Source organism: Martes martes (genome assembly GCF_963455335.1).
Source record: "Martes martes genome assembly, chromosome: 5".
Taxonomy (NCBI): Eukaryota; Metazoa; Chordata; class Mammalia; order Carnivora; family Mustelidae; genus Martes; species Martes martes.
In genome coordinates, this window is record NC_137892.1 from 106,129,069 (window position 1) to 106,143,514 (window position 14,446).

Genomic DNA, 14,446 nt, shown 5'->3' on the forward strand with positions numbered 1-14,446 from the left:
TGCAGAAAATTCTAAAATTGGCAAAAATGACCTATTCTTCCAAACAAGTGGTAAAGTGTAAACTCAGTCCCTGAAAGAGAGTGGAGAGTGGGTGTTAGGAAGGCAGTTTAAACGTAAAAATGACAGGGACGCCTGGGTGGCTCAGTGGGTTAAAGCCTCTGCCTTCCGCTCAGGTCGTGATCCCAGATCCTGGGACTGAGCCCCACATCAGGCTCTCTACTCAGCATGGAGCCTGCTTCCTCCTCTCTCTCTACCTGCCTCTCTGCCTACTTGTGAGCTCTGTCTATGAAATAAATAAATAAAATCTTAAAAAAAAAAAAAGTAAAAATGACAGACTTTAGAGCCAGAAAAAACCATTCAAATCCTAGCTCAAACAATGTGTTACGTGATCTTGCCTAAGTGACTTACCTCTTTACTCTTAGGGTTTTCATTTGAAAAATGGAGAAAATAAGATCTACTGTGAAGACTTCAGATTAAAATTAAATTTGGTAACAAAACACCAAATGTAATGTCTAGATCCAGGCTTATATTGGTTAAGTATTAATATGATACAATGAGCAGCATCTTTTCTTAATATTATTTCCGCTTAAATCATAATAGATGGTAATAAATTTATTGCCTTTGTATTTTTATGCATAACTTCTTAAAATCCAAGACCATCACCATTCAAATAACATAGTCTGATGACCACATCAACTTTACAGACAATATTAGCAAGGGATTAAATAACTTTACAATAGTGGCACACGTGGAATGTACAGTTTTCAAAAATTTTATTTAGGAGCAGCTAAAAGTGAGTGGCTCAGAAATGGGAGTTATTTACTGAATGATTTCTGTTTAAGCATGTTATTTTACATCTCTAGACTCATTGATCTATGTATCAGATTCTCCAAAACTTTTGAGACCTTTATGAATAATTAACAACATACAAATTATCTTGCTAAAAAGAAATTTTGTGCTATTCTTAGAGACTGATTTTTCAAAGATGACCAGCTTATTTCATAATACCAAAATCAATTACATTTCTGTATTGAGAAAACTTCTCAAGTGAACTAAAGTATTTTTCACAAGGTATTAATTGGAACAGTCATAAAAGAGGCTGTCTGTGCTTCTTGGAAGACTTAGGAAGGATAAATACCTCCAGAAAAAGACCACATTCTTCCTATATTCCTGTGAATACTAGCAATCATTACAACTCATCAACTCCCTCTGACTTCTGGAGAGACATCAGCCTACTGAAGTGACAAACTTCCTATAAGTTAGAAATACAACTTGGCAAGTATCCATATCCCCTATTCTATCACAAAACAAATGAATAAATCAGAACGGACCAATTATGCAGTCTTGGACATTAACAATGTGAAACAGATTCAATAGGAGAACAAAAACACTAATTTGATCAAGTAATAATAGAATTCATAAAACAAACTCAAGTTTCAAGATCCATATAATTAAAAAAAAAAAAAAAAAGTAACAGGGGCGCCTGGGTGGCTCAGTGGGTTAAAGCCTCTTCCTTCAGGTCAGGTCATGATCCCAGGGTCCTGGGATCGAGCCCGCATCGGGCTCTCTGCTCAGCAGGGAGCCTGCTTCCCTTCCTCTTTCTCTGCCTGCCTCTCTGCCTACTTGTGATCTCTGTCTGTCAAATAAATAAATAAAACCTTTAAAAAAAAAAAAAGTAACAGAACAAAAAGCCCATGTAGGAAACTGAAGGTGTTAAGAAATTTACCTATATATCTCAAAACTGTTTTGTGATTAATATAAAAGTCTATTAAGAACATACACTATCCCCTGATGACCCTACTTCCTCTGTAGGTCCTCTCAAGGGATTTCTCTTCCACACCTCTTTATCTCAGGCTTCCGGCATGGAAGTAGGTCTTTTTGATGTTCCTCATTTCCACTTGTAAAACACACTCCCTCTCCATCATAAAAGCAATCAGCTTTACAGCTTATGTCATCAAATTATACTACCAAATACCCTTTCCTGTTGCAATAATCTACTCTCCCTCAGGTTATTTTCCCTTATTTTCTGAAGATGTTAGTTCCAGGCTTGCCATCACCCTTTCCAATAGTATTTCTATCATAATCAGCAGTAATTTCAATATGTACAAAGATGAATCTGCCAACTTCAACAATCCTTTGTTCTACTAGGACTCTCCAACACACAAACCTATCACTTTCTTTTTTAACAATTTTACTGAAATATAATTCAAATGCCATACAACTCACCCACTTAAAGTATACGACTCAATGTTTTTTTAATAAATTCACAGGGCTGTACAACCACCACCATGACCTAATTTTAGAACATTTCAATCTATCCCCAAAGAAATTTCAACCCATAGCCCTTAAGCCCACCCCCAACCCTAAGCAACTATTAATCTACCTTATGTCTCTTCAGATTTTTCCCATTCTGCACACTTAATCTGAATAAAATCATTTAACATGTATCTTTGTAGCTGCCTTCTTTCACTTGGCATAATGTGTTTAAGGATCATCCCTATTGTAGTTTATACTGGTACTTCCGTTTCTTATAGCAAAAAACAAAACAAAACAAAACAAAAAAACATTCCATTGAACCAATGGTTGCCAGAGGGGAAGGGGCTGGGGGAATGGGCAAAATGGGTGAAGGGGAGAGGGAAATACAAGTTTCCAGTTATGGTATGAATATGGTATGAATGGGAATAAAAGGGACAGTACAGGGATTATAGTCAATGACCTATAATAGCATTGTCTGGTGACAGATGGTAACTACACTTATGAGGATACCATAAGGTATAGAGAAGTTGAATGACTATGCTGTATACCTGAAACTAATGGAACACTGTGTGTTAACTATACTAAAAAATATTCCATTACTGGACATACCACATTTTATTTATCTATTCACCAGCCAATGGGCATTTGGATTGTTTCTACATTTTGGCTTTAAAAATAATGCTGCTACTTACAGAAACAGCCCAAGTGTCTACTTACTGATGAATAGATAAGAAGACATGGTATTCAGATAGATAAGATAGATACCTATCTGAATATATATATATGTATACATATATACATATATATGATAGAATATTATTCAGCCATAAAAAAGAATGAAATCTTGCCATTTGCAATGACATGGATGGAGCTAGAAGAGTATTATGCTAAATGAAATAAGTCAGACAAATACCATGATTTCGCTCATATGTGGAATTTAAGAAGACAAATGAGCAAAGCGGGGAGGAAAGGAGAGGCAAACCAAGAAACAGACTCTTAAGTAGAGAGAACAAACTGATGGTTACCAGAGGGTGGTGGGTGGGGGGAGGAGTTAAATAGGCGATGGGGATTAAGGAACACACTTATGAGAACCAGGTGCTGTATAGGGAACTGTTCAACCAATATATTGTACACCTGAAACTAATATGCTGCATGTTAATTAACTAGAATTTAAATATAAACTTTAAAAACAATACTGTTATGAATACCTGTGCTGTTTTTATGTGGATATGTTTTAATTTCTCTTGGATATATCTAGAATTGGAATCACTGGGTCATATGATACCTAGATTTTTAAAACATTTTAAGGAATGGCCAAACTTTCCAAAGTAGGTGTACCACTTCTCATTCCCACCAGCAATAAATGAAGGTCCAAATCCTTGTCAGCACTTTTATTATCTGTCTTTTTTATTACATCCACCCTAGTGAGTATAAAGTGGTATCTTACAATTACGACATGTCCTTCCCTGATGACTAATGGTGTTGACCATCCTCACATATGCTTACTGGCCATTTACATATCCTCTTTGGAGAAAGGTCTATTCAAATCCTTTGCTCATTTTAAGATTTTATTTATTTATATGAGAGAGAGTGCATAAGCAAGGACACAGGCTGAGCCGGAGGGAGAAGGAAAAGGGAGAAAGAATCTCAAGCAGATGCTGCACTGAGTGTGCAGCCCAACGTGGGGATCAATCCAGCAACCCCGAGATTGGGACCTGAGCCAAAATGAAGAGTTGGATACTTAGCTGACTGAGCCAGCCAAGAATCCTTCCTCTGCTCATTTGTTTTTTTTTTAAGATTTTACTTATTTATTTGAGATAGAGACAGTGAGAAAGAGCATGAGAGGGGAGAAGATCAGAGGGAGAAGCAGACTCCCCACGGAGCTGGAAGCCCGATGCGGGACTTGATCTGGGGACTCCAGGATCATGACCTGAGCCAAAGGCAGTTGCTTAACCAACTGAGCCACCCAGGTGCCCTCCTCTGCTCATTTTTATTTGAACTGCATTTTTTTTTTACTAGTGAGCTATGAGAGTTCTTTATGTATTGTAGATCCAAATCCCTTATCAGATACATAATTTGCACATATTTCCTCCAATTTTCTGGTCGTACTTTCACTTTCTTGACAGTATCCTTTGAAGTAGGCTAAGATTTTTAACTGATATAGTCCAAATTTTGAATTTTTCTTTTGTCATTTTAGCTTTTGGTGCATATCTAAGAAACCACTGGCCAACCCAAAGTCATGAAGATTTACTCCTATGTTTTCTTCTGAGTTTTAACTCTTCATAGTTTCTTCAAAGTTTTAACTCTTACATTGAGGTCTATGATTCATCTTGACTTAATTTTGCGTATGGTGGGAGGCAGTAGTTCAACTTCATTCTTTGCATGCGATATCCAGTTGTCTCAGCACCATCTGTCAAAAACACTATCCTTTCACCATTGAATTATCTTGCCACACTTGTCAAAAAGCAACTGATTATAAATTAGAGGATATCCTGGACTCTCAATTCTATTTTATTGATCTAATATCTACTTCATGCCAATTCCACAGTTTTGATTACTGTTGCTTTTTAATAAATTCTGAAATCAGAAAGTGTGAATCTTTAAACTTCATTCTTTTTCACACTTATTTTGCATATTCTGGGTCTTGTGGATGTCCTCATGAAGTTCAGGATCAACATGCCCAATTCCTGCAAAGAAGCTAGCTGGGATTTTAAGAGAGATTGCGCAGAATCTGTAGGTCAATTTGGGGAGTATTCCCATCTTACCAATATTAAGTCTTCTGATCCATGACCATTGGTGACTTTCCACATGTACACCTCTAATTTCTTCCAACAAGGGTATACAGTGATCAGTATATAAGTCTCATGTTTCTTTTTAAAAACTTATACCTAAGTATTTTTTTATGCTATTTTAAGTGAACTGATCAAGCTTTGCGCAGTGGCAGTATCGTAGCCAATGAGGTTTATCCGAGGCACGATTATTGCTAATTAAGTGAACTGATCTTCATTTTTGATTAATTGGGATATATATAAACATACTATTGTTTTTATTAATCCTGTATCCTGCAACTTTGTTAATCTCTTATTAGTACTAACACTTTTTTGGGACCTGCCACTTCTTCACTCTCTTAGAAGCTTAATGTCTTCTCTATCCTGCTTAGCTAGCTTCAATTCTTTGCTCAATCCTCAATCATTTTAATCGCTGCCTTACACACCCCTTCAATTCCTCTTACTCTGAAATACTCATCTTACACAACCCTAATTGTTCAAATCTAGTTCCCCACCTAGTCTTTGCCTATACCCCCACAATTTAATATAACTTGAGAAAGATACAACCATGCTGACCAGTCTCACTTTGGATTCACCTTTCAGTAAGGCCTTCTATAGCTATCCTATCAATTTTCAGTACTTAGAGTAGGAAGTATGCATGCCTTCCAGATAACCATCAATTCCTTCCCTCTACATATGCACAAGCCATCAAAAAGTGGAGTCTATTCTTCCAAACCTTTCTAAGTGTGAGCTGGATTTTAACTGCTCCGACCAACAGAATGTGGTGGAAGTGACATCATTCCAGTACTGGGCTTAGCCTTTAAGAGAACTGGCAGTTTCTTTCAGTCTCTTAGGGAAATGTTCACTCTGGGGAAGCCAATCACCATTTAAGAAGACCAAATACCCTGAGACTATCATACTACTAGGAGGTCCAACCTAGCAATGCATAGAATTGCCCACTGAGAGCCCACTCATCGAACATTCCAGCCCAGATACCAGGGTTGAGTAAATAATCACTCAGGTGACTTCAGTGCCAGGTGTCATCTGATTACAATGCAGGAAAGATCCCAAATAAGAATCATCCAGCTGAGACTTATGAATCCCAGAGAACACTAAGAGATAATAATAAAATGATTGTTATTTGATAAGCTACTAAGTTTTGGTAAGAGATTATGAGAACATAATCTGCCAACATTTCATATCCCCCTTCCCTGCTTGTTTATTTTAGTACTATCACTTTCTAATATAATATATATTTTACTTACTTATCTTGCTTTGTTACCTGTCTATTCCAATAGACTATCAACTGCATAATTACTGTTATTTTTTCTGTTTGGTTGTCTATTGCATCTCCAGAGCCTAAAGCAGTGCCTGGCACATAGTAAGTTATCCAAAGACATGGGTTACTGGACTAAGAAATCATTACATAGAAAAGAGAGCATGAGGGGCACCGGGTTGGCTCAGTTGTTAAGCATCTGTCTTCAGCTTGGGTCGTGATCCCAGCGTCCTGGGATCGAGCCCCCCATCAGGCTCCCTGCTCAGAAGGAAGCCTGTTTCTCTCTCTCCCACTCCCCCTGCTTGTGTTCTCTCTCTCACACTCTCCCTCTCTGTCAAATAAATAAATAAATAAATAAATAAATAAAATCTTTAAACAAACAAAAAACAGATCGCATGAAATAGGCCAAAAAAAGGTTAACATTTTATGACTTTATACATTAAAATGTAGAGTCATTACTAAAAATCAATGTTAATGGTAATTATATACTTATTGCTTAAATAAAACCAATTTCTTCTCAAAGCATACTCAACACAAGATATGATGAAGTCTATCCTCATTATTTGTCGATTCTCCTACTGAAAATTCGTCTACTTGGTAAAATTTATTTGTAACTCCAGAAATACTTGTGACCGTTCACGTGTAGATGCACAACACAAAATAATCTGAGTAGCCCAGTGTGCACTTGCCAAGCGTAGGTAGAACAAAGCAACACTCTCCTTTCTTGTTTCATCTTTCATACTACAAACAAGTAAGTATTCTTCCATGGCCTTTTTGGTGCTCTATTTTATTTGTACTTGTGTGCTTTCTGTTGGTGATTTTACTATTTAAAATATTCCCCAAGATCAGTAAAGTGCTGCATAGTGTTCCTCTATGTAAAAAACATATATGTTCCTATATGCTGCATAGTGTTCCTATATGTAAAAAACATATATGTTCCTATATGTTATGTACCTCAAAGAGAAAATACATGTGTTAGATAAGCTTTGTCTTGGCATAAATATTAGGGACGTGGACTATGAGTTCGATGTTAATGAAGCAATAATATACAGTAAACAAGGTGTCTTGAAACAGAACCACATATAAAACAAGGCTATACGTTCACCAGTCAATGAAAATGTTGTGACCGGGGTCTGCAGGAACCTAATGTGTATTCACCCTAGAAACAATAGCTTAATATTTGCTAATTCAGTGTTCACTGCAACTTTATAGAATGTAAATACTGAATAAGAAGATTTGACTATACTTCTCAGAATCTCACAGAGGTCATTATTAATAGATTATGCTGCAACTGTGTGTGGGACATACACATTTTGAGTACTGGATGTGAATCTGAAACACCACAAGTATAGTTTTTGCTGAAGGCAGTGTAATAATCTACCTGGCCAATGGGAGTCATTACTTAAAAAATATACTGCAAATTTTTTGAAGATGAAAAACATTATTTAAGTGTAAATAATAACCTTTTAAAATAATAACATTCTTTATATGTTTTATCAATTTAGATATTTAGGTACTGGTTATTAAAGCAAGCTTGACTATTACAAAAAATAACAGCAAACATTTTTATGATGTTTTCTATGCACTAGCTACTATTCTAACCATTGTATCTATTACCTATATTTACATTCATTTAATGTCACAAATGTTCCTATTAAAAACTGCAGGGCTATGATTCCAATACAGGCAATGGAGTTCCAAGAGCCCATTCTCATACCCTTAGGAGATACACACCACTACCTCTCAAGATGGATGAAAGGGAATACTAAAGCAGCACAACTGTCCATTAGCTAGACAAACTGTGATGATCCAACAATATCTTATAATCCAAGAATCTCCCAAGTGTTTATTTAACACATTTTAACTCCCAATCTGCAATTTTTCTCTGTCTCCCAGTTTTGACCACAGATGAAACTGCATCTACCTTTGGGATCATGTCTAGGGTCTTTTACACTTCCTTTGATTCCCAAACCACCCACAACAAGCCCAAGTACATGTGAGACATGAAATGAGTATGTTTTGAATAGCTGAATTTAAAATAAGAAAACTTATTTTGGGGGTTTATCACTAATGTAAACACAGAAACATTTGTCTACCAGTTCTTGATAAAAACAAGCCTACCTGAAAACAAAGAATTCACCATGCATGTAGCTTTCATATTTCTCTGCTGACATATCAGTATTATAAAAAATGGAAGCAGTAAAATTTAGCTACCAAGACCTTAGGGTTGGTCCAAATTCTGCCTCAACTATTAACAATGCTAGTTACTTAATTTCTCGTTTTTATTCTTAGTTATAAATATGAGGGTGATAATTATACCTGGCTCACAGGCTTGTGACAAGCACTAAACTGTATTCTGCATGTAAAGTACTCATAATAATGCTTCCTACAAGTGCTCACTAAATGTTAACTATTATCACTAATACTATTATTATAAAATAGCCAACCTCTTTTTCACTCTTCTCTATCAAACAAACCTACAAAAAACAAAACATACCAATGTTGCTTTTATATGTTCATTATAAGTTTTACTTTATTTTTTTTTAAAGATTTTATTTATTTATTTAACAGAGAGAGAGAGAGAGAGAGAGAGAAAGAGATCACAAGTAGGCAAAGAGGCAGGCAGAGAGAGAGGGGGAAGCAGGCTCCCCGCCGAGCAGAGAGCCCGATGCGGGGCTCGATCCCAGGACCCTGAGACCATGACCTGAGCCGAAGGCAGAGGCTTAACCCACTGAACCACCCAGGTGCCCCATAAGTTTTACTTTAAAAGCTGCTCATGAAAATCAAGTCACAATATTAAAAAATTTTTAAGTTCTTTCGTCTCTACCAGAGGCTTGTTGTAATTACAGCTAGTTACCATTAGTTATATATATATATATTTCAATGCTTTTGTAAAACAAAGCAAAAAACTATAAAGTGAAAAAAAATTTCCAAGTAAAATGCACTTAGAAAAGCATGGGCCTTTCTATATGTCATGTTCTGCCATAGTGCTTTAACTAAATATGTATACATAGTTAATATATGTATTAACTAAATATGTATTAACTAAATATGTATATATATATATAGGGTGAGAAGGGAGAGACCCCATGCCCAAAGGACTGAACCTAGTAAGAGATAAAGGAGAAAAGTGATTTTTTCAGTGCAGTTGATGAGTATTACTGTCCAATAGTAGAAAGATAAAATATACTAAATACAAGGCATGAACTTCTCAAATTTAAATTTTTTGTTTAATTCCTTTTGTTCTGTAACTCAAAAATTAAGGTTTATATATGAAAAAACGCTATGCAAAAAAAACATGGGACCAATTATAAGCATTTTTTTCTGAAATTATGGTATATTCTGAATGGAAGTTTGTTTATTCAGAGGAAAAATATTTACTCTCGTTGTTTTAGAAAGCACTGACTTCTATCACACAAGAAACAACAAGCAGGCATTTCCTAACCTTTGGAAACTTAACAACCACTAACTGAATAAATTAGGATTAGTGTTAGAAATAAAAACTGGAATGTAAAGGCACTATTATTAAACCATCAAACATAATTTTTGTATTTAACTGAATGAAAAATAATATGAGAAAATAATATTTCTCATAAACACCCTTTTCCTAAACCTCACCAATTTTAGACTGACAACATTCGAAATAATAAATGTTACTATGGTTACAGAATTTTGTCCACAAAGTTTAAAGAACAATGTAAATCCATACATCAAAATTACATTTAGAAATTTAAATATACATCAGTTTCATATCTATAAATTTGTTTTGAATCTCATCTTTATAATGATACTATATTTCCATTATAATTTTCCATTTTTCTATTTATTCTGAAACGTTCAGGGCGCTCGTTTTAGCAGCTGTTCAAGCACAGAACATTTTTTCCTTTAACAAAATAATTATTGCCATAATAATCTGTAATTATGGTTTATAACTGCAATAATCCCAAAGAAATCAGTCATTACCATAGATCACAAGTAATCGTTAACTACTGTTAATGACCTATTTCTTAGGGATTATTGTTTTCGTAAACCATGACCATATCACCACAAATATGGAAGAGCAAGACAATATAATACAAATGAGATCATAATATAATAATAAACTTATTTTATAACATTAAAAGCCATTAAGCATCTAAATTAAAGCACACATAACGAGAGCATATAATTTTCTTTGTTCAACACTAACTGAAGTGTTTAGTCTGCACAAAAGAAATTGAATACTGCTACATATGGTGGTATAAACTAGAGCCACATTAGGCACTTCTTGTACTCTGAAACAATCATTTTTAAGTAGAACACAGATATTTCTAAAAGGCAGATTCGTTCCCAATGACAAAAAAAAAGTAAAAAAACCCCAAAATGTTAAAAATTTTCTATGTACTGGGCATTAGAGACTGAAATGTTATTAAAACCACATAGTGGGTGCCTGGGTGCTCAGTTGGTTAAGCAATTGCCTTTGGTCATGATCCTGAAGTCCCACATTGGGTTCCCAGCTCATCGGGAGTCTGCTTCTCCCTCTGACCCTCTCCCCTCTTGAGCTCTCTCTCACTCTCCCTCAAATAAATAAGTAAAATCTTTAAAAAAAACCTACACAGTATATCCAACTATAAAAACTCCTTGAATTTATATTTAACCAAGAATCAGGTCTGACTTAATTTTAATTTAGTATCAATAAATTATTACATTGAAGTTAATTCCATTTTTGTATCTCATAACAGCTACATTCCTTTGTAGGAAAACAGATATTATTTTATAACTGAATCTTTTAACTTTTCATTGCAATGTAATATTTGATATATATGAAGCTATGTGTAATGGATATGAAGTGTAATGAAACAAACACCTATTTAATCCCCAGTCCAACTCAAGAACCAAGGCTACCCCTCCTCTAACATAGCCCCTTACCTGCCACCCTAGAGGTAACCATGATCCTGTATTTGGTGCCTACTATTCTCTTGAAATTTTTTTTTCATTTTATCACTTATGCATATACTCCTAAACAATGTATTTTTAGTCTCACTTGTTTTGGGCTTTATTAAGTGTTTCATACCACATACAGTTTCCTGAAAATTACATTACTCCACTAGCTATCATATCTCTGACATTCATCGTAAGTATACCTCTACTTCATTTATTTTTATTGTTATAGAATACTGTACTGTATAACCACAGTATCATCTGTTTATCCATTTTCACGTTTATGGGTATTTGAACTGTTTCCACTTGTGTCTTTAGGAACAACTCGACTATGAACATTCAGTCTCACACCACTTGTGGAGAAGAGATTTCCTAGAGGACATCCCTAAGACTGGAAGTGCCAGGCCAGCAAGGATTCAAATATTCCACTTAGCAAAATAACATCAAATTGACTTCTATTCCATTTCTAATTGATTTACTTTATATTCGTACCACAAGACTGTAAGAATTCCCTTTGATCTACATTCTCCTATAAGATTTCTTATTTTTCCCACCTACTAGGAGTACAAATGGTATCTCATGTGCCTTTTAAGTATGGTTCTAAAAATACTCAAGTGTATAGGTCCATTTATTATTATTTTTGTAATTTAGTTTTAGTTTAATTGCAAATTGGTAAGACTGTGGACTCTATGATGCTATGTGACTGAAATTTGTTGAGACTTGCTTTATACGCAAATACTAACTCAAAGTTTAAAAAATGACATGCAATTCACACATAACATATTAGTTTCAAGTGTAAAATATAATGATTTGATATTTGTATATATTAGGAAATGATCACATTAAGTTCAGTTAACATTTGTCACCTCACATAGTCACAACTTTTTTTATGGTAAGGACATTTCAAGATTTATTCCCTCAGCAACCTTCAAATATACAATACAGAACTCTTACTATACTCACCATACTGTACATTACATCCCCATGACTTATTTATTTTGTAAGTGGAAGCTTATACCTTTTGACCATGTTTATCCACTTTGCCCACCCCCACCCTCCTCTGGCAACCACCAATCTGTTCTCTGTATCTATGAATTCAGCTTTTTGTTATGTTTTACTTTCAGATTCTACATATAAATGAGATCATATGGTATTAGTCTTTCTCTGTCTGACTTGTTTCACTTAGCAAAATGTCCTAAGGATCCATCTTTGCTGTCAGACACGGCATGATTTCACTGTTTTTTATGCCTGAATAATATTCCATTTCACACACACACACACACACACACACACACACACACACACACACACACTTTCTTTCTCCATTCATCCATCAGTGTACATTTAGACTGCGCCCATGTCTTGGCTCTTGGTTATTGTAAATAAAGCTGCAATGAACGTGGGGGTGTAGATACCTTTTCAAATTAGTGTTTTTTATGTTCTCTGAACAAATACAGAGAGGTGGAATTGCTGGATATTATGGTAGCTCTATCTTTAATTTTATGAGGAACTTCCATGCTGTTTCCCATAGTGGCTATTCCAATTTACATTCCCACCAACAGTGAATGAGGCTTCCCTTTTCTCTACATCTTTACCATACTTGCTTCCTCTTCTCTTTCAGATGAAAGTCATTCTTGAGAGGTGTGAGGTGCTTTAATTGTGGTTTTAATTTCCATTTCCCTGATGACTAGTAATGTGGAACATCTTTTGATGTACCTGTTGTCACTGAGTTGTATGAGTTCCTTAAATATTTTGGATATTTACCTTTCATCAGATATATATGTTTGCAAATATTTTCTTCCACTGGGTAGGTTACCTTTTCATTTTGTTACTGAAACTTTTAATGAAGAACCTCAGCAAAGATCTATTAGTAGAAAAATTCTGAGTTTGTTTGTCTGAAAATGTCTTTTGTTCATCCTTGTTCTTGAAAGATACTTTTGCTTACATATAATTATAGGATTGCTGTTATTTTGGCTCAACTTAAAAAAAAATTATATTCTACCATCCTCTGGCTTACATTTCTACTGTTGAGAAGTGAGCTTATCAGTCTATTTTATACTCCTCAAGCTGTTTTGGAGATAATCTGTCTTTGGGACTATACACTATGACTAACTCTTTTTCGATTGGTATATGTTGGGCTTGCTATATCAATAGATTCATGTCTTCCATTAATTCCAAAAAATTCTCAAATAGATTATCTTCAGTTATTGCCTCTGTTCCATCTCCTCTATTCTGCTTTTCTGGGATTGATCTGATACCCTGACATTTCATCCCATCCTTTAACTTCTTTTTAAATAGTCTTACTTCCTTGTTTCTCCACATTCTTGAAAATTTCTTCAAACCTAACTGCCAATCTGCTAATTCTCTCCTTAGCTATGTCTGATTTACTGTTTAACACACCCATTAAATTTTAGATCACAAAATTTTTTCTTCAATATTAAAAGTTTTACCTGAGTCTTCTTCAGTCTGCCTTGGTCATCTGTCATACTCCTGTTGGCTCATTTTTTATTCTATTTTTTATTTCTTTAAACATTTCATACATAATTATTTTATATTCCCATCCAATTCCAGTATCTCAAGTCCTTGGGAAGGTCTAAATCAAATAGGTAATTTATTGTTTCTGTTACTGCTCATTGAGGCTATCTTGTTTGTTATTTGTGTACTTGTTATTTTTAAAATTATGAACACTCATTTGATTGCTGTGAATCTGCACCTTTCTCAAGGCCCTAAATTATGGTTACTATTCATCAGAGAAGGTTTTAATTTACTTTTTTTGCTGGAAGCCAAGGGGCTCTAACATTTTGAGGCCACTTTATCCCCTTTCAAGGGTCCAACTTAATATATGAATCTTAATCACCAATTTAATCCCTGATACTGATAATTTGCCTTTGGATATATGAATCTTTTTTTTTTAATATTTTATTTATTCATTTGACACAGAGAGAGAGAGAGAGAGAGAAGAAGCAGGGGGAGCGGCAGAGGGAGAGGGAGAAGCAGGCTCCCCGCTGAGCAGAGAGCCCAATGCAGGGCTCGATCCCAGGACCCTGGGATCATGACCTGAGCTGAAGGCAGAGGCTTAACCCACTGAGCCACCAGGTGCCCCTGGATATATGAATCTTAAGTTCAGTACACACATGAGGCCCAAGGCCTTGTTACCAATTTAATCACTGATATTGACAATTCGCCTTTGAAAGCAATACTGCCTTTTGACCTTGTTTGCTGTTGA

At 35.2% G+C, this 14,446-nt stretch overlaps 1 protein-coding gene across 1 annotated transcript in view; it reads right to left on the bottom strand.

Annotated features, from left to right (window-relative positions):
* The window catches only part of RANBP17 (RAN binding protein 17), a 319,731-nt gene that overhangs the window by 254,385 nt on the left and 50,900 nt on the right, over positions 1 to 14,446 (bottom strand). The gene's annotated exons all lie outside the window — the stretch shown is intronic.